The following is a 3,738-nucleotide window of genomic DNA, read 5'->3' as shown; positions in this document are numbered from 1 at the left end:
AGTCCTTGGCCTTGGCCTTGGCCTCGGAGTCAAGTCCTTGGCCTTGGCCTTGGCCTCGGGTTGCCGGTCCTTGGACACAACACTGTCCATCAGTGAAAGACTGATGGACTTTTCATTGGAACTGAGGGACAGGTGTAAATGCCGACCTCTGCTGACAACCTTTATTCCCTAATTGCTCTCCGGGGCATGCTTTATATTATGACAACTGATAAGGGGCCTCAATTCACCTTGGTCAACTTCAAATCAGAACGGCCTTCAACCACCTCCAGAGCAACTGTGGTGTGGGGAGATTCAATCAAATCCTCAAGAACTGGCCCAGAGTGCATCAGCCTCACTTTCTCCGCTGCACTTCTGCAATAACCCTGCGACAGTGAAACTCCTCGACAACGAAACCTATATGGGCGAAAATACCCCCCAGTGTGAAAAAATGTTCATGCATGAAAGCCATTCCCACTTTTCTGCTCCTCCTACGATGACAAATCCCCCTGTTCCGTAAAACGAAATCTTTTTCTCTGCTCTTGCCTCACAACGAGATTCACTACAATGAAAACAAGCCTTCCGCAAAAGTCTAATCCAACCTCAGCATGCCACACTGACCTCTGCTGTTTCGTTCGTAAACGGCAACAGCAACCACCACACTGGTTTACACATGCGCAGTAGTCCAGGAAGTATTTGTTATTGTTAGTTTCAGACGCAGCACGAACGTCACATTGCTAAAATGGCTACAAAACGGACCTTTGCAGACCAAGGAGTGAGGAAAGGAAAAGCATTCACGCTTGAAGACATGATAAAAGTAATAAAAATGAAAGATGGAGTAAGCAAAGTAAAAGACATTATGCAAGAAATTGATGTAAGTGAAAGTGAATGCTGATCATAAATTTCGCAATTTCTTTCCCATTTTTTTCTTTCTACACTGGCTATATGAAGTGTCAAATAAGTGTATGCTCATATTTATGCACTACGTTTTGGAATAAAAATAGAGTACACACATACATTTTGTGTGTGTGTGTGTGTGTGTGTGTGTGTGTGTGTGTGTCTGTGTGTGTGTGTGTTTACATCTGAGATAAAATTTGCTACAGTGAAAAGCCCCCTGTTGTGAAAAATTTCTTGCTGCAAACATGATTTCGTTGTAGAGGAGTTTCACTGTACTCGCAACACGCAAGCATTTATCATGCTTGGATGTGAACTGAAGCTCCCTCTGGAGCCCCTACATCCTCCAGCAAGACATACTTATTTGTTGAAGCCCTATTCCATCTCAGTGGAGGAGAGGCAACGCTGTTTGAAGTCATGGTTCGATGATAAGCATCAGGCGAAATGCCCTTCGGTCAAAGTGTCAGAGTGAGTTTGTATTCACCGACCCAACCGGTCACACAAGCTCATCTGGCCAACGGATGACATCGGTATGCTGACCTACCTTAAACAGTGGGGCTGCTAATGATTTGAGGCCCCTGGGCAGGGAGTGGGACTTCACCGTTGTTTGACCGGAATGTCTCGCACGACTTCCAAAAAAAACCAACTGAGCCTGTTCAACCAAGGTACCGTCCGGATTTGGTCAAGGACTATGTCACTGAATTTTAAAAAGTCAAAATTCGGCCTGTAACGTAGCAGAATAACCCACAAAAGGCTGCGGGTAAATCACCAGTCCACCCGTTTTACCCAGACAGCGAACAACCCAATTTGGCCCTTTTTATCTCAACTCAACTCAACTGTATTTAGAGAGCACTTTCAAACAGCCATCGCTGCATACAAAGTGCTGTACATGGAGCAATTCAACATATTTTATGTGTTTACAATAGTCACATAGTCTGTGAGTTATTCAATATTAAGGAACCAACAGGGGAAACGGATGTAGAAGAGAGTGGACTGACGAGTGGACACAGGCAAAATGGATTGAGCAAGATGAATATACTTCATGCGCCTTGGGCGGCATGACCCACAACAAAGGGTGAGTGACACATGAATCGGTCAGAGAAAATAGAGGCCTGCATTGGCTAATTCTAAACTATTGATTGAAAATGGATGTACATAATTACTCACTCTTGACGAACGGGCTTATCAAAATCAGAATCATCTATGCTGGCCACACGTTATAAGCACACAGGGAAGTTTTCTCCCGAAGTTTGAGCCACTCCAGTATGACAACAACAAGCAACTCCAGCTAGATTTAGGACATCACACTTAAGTACTGTATACAGAATCACAGAGGATGCCATTTGTGCGGTAGTTCCAGACATTGACAAATGTGTTAATGATGTGGACAGATGTCAAGCAATATACGTAGAATTAATTATGAGTCAACTGTTTCGGGAGTTGATGGCAAGAGGGAAGAAGACACTAATATGTCTGCTGGATTCAGTGAGCATAGTTTGATAGCCCTTACCAGAGCAAAGAAACTGGAAGAGGTCGTGACCAGCACGTGAAGGGTTCAAATGAATTTTGCCTTCGTTTTAGTTGATTTGTCACTGATGGTGTCGAAGAGGGCGGCCTGGTGGTCAACTGGTTACTGGTTACTCGGCCTCACAGTGCAGAGGTGCAAGGTTTGATTCCGGCTCCAGCCTTCCTGTGTGAAGTTTGCATGTAAAGTAGTTAAGATTGCTCGACTGTCTGTGTCTTATGTGTTGTGTTGTATTATTTTGTCATTTTATGTTAACTGTTCTTTTGATGGTGGCGCGGGCACCCGCAGCAGCTCCTCTTGTTGTCTTGTTGTCTGTTTGAGAGGGAAGAAATTTCATCTGTGCTGTATGTTGCACATACTGCACATTTGGCAATAAAGTTGTACTTGACTTGATTTGACTTGACTTGATGTTCTCCAAGTGCTTGTGTAGGTTTTCTCTTTGCGGGGCAGGCAAATGGAACACTCTAAATTGTCCCTCGCTGTGAGTGTGAGAGCGGATGGTTGTTTGTCTATGTGTGCCCTGCAATTGGCTGGCAACCGGTTCAGGGTATCCCCCGCCTACTACCCCAAGACGGCTGGGATTGACTCCAGCATGCCCCACGACCCTTGTGAGGATATGCAGATCAGAAAATGGATGGATGGATGGATGGTGTAGAAGAACACTCACCTGATTTGTGCGTGGAAGCGTGGAATCGGCACCACACAGTGACGGTGTGGATGTGGGAGTGAATAGTTGTTCATGTGCCCTGCGACTGGCTGGCGACCAGTTCAGGGTGTAGTCTGCCTTCTGCAAGAAGTCAGCTGAGATAGGTTCCAGCACCACCGGGACCCTGTTCAGGATAAGCAGTGCTGAAAATGGATGGGTGGATTGTTTTAATTGTTGCAATGTGCAAAACATTCAGAGTGGGTATGGGAGTACTGATGCTCTTCTTGGCAGTCCTAACTGTCTGCAGATGTTGTCCTTTTTTGTGGCAGTGCCAAACCAGACTCTGATGGATGACCAAAGGACCGATTCCAAATTGCTGTATGGACCTGCTTCAAGATCACCTGTGGCGGGCCGGTTCATCAGCAGCCTCGGGTAGTCCTCTGCTGGGGCCTTTTCAGAATGAAGTTGATGATGGTCTCTGACTTCCAGAGAAACAGCAACTCCAAGGAACTCGAAGGTCATGATGGTTGACACAGTGCAGTTAGGCAACACGCTGGGTCGCTGTGGCAAAGGATGGAAGTCCACAATCATCTAACATTTTTGCAGGATTTCGATGCTTTTCCGATCTCTCCTGCACTTTTTCTGAAATAGACAAAAGCGAAAATCATGGTACGAATGTGAAAAACATTCTTCCTGG

Source organism: Hippocampus comes, unplaced genomic scaffold (genome assembly GCF_001891065.2).
Source record: "Hippocampus comes isolate QL1 unplaced genomic scaffold, H_comes_QL1_v1.1 scaffold122, whole genome shotgun sequence".
NCBI classification, from domain to species: domain Eukaryota; kingdom Metazoa; phylum Chordata; class Actinopteri; order Syngnathiformes; family Syngnathidae; genus Hippocampus; species Hippocampus comes.
The sequence above is the reverse complement of the archived record's forward strand: the minus strand, read 5'-3'. Positions refer to the sequence as shown.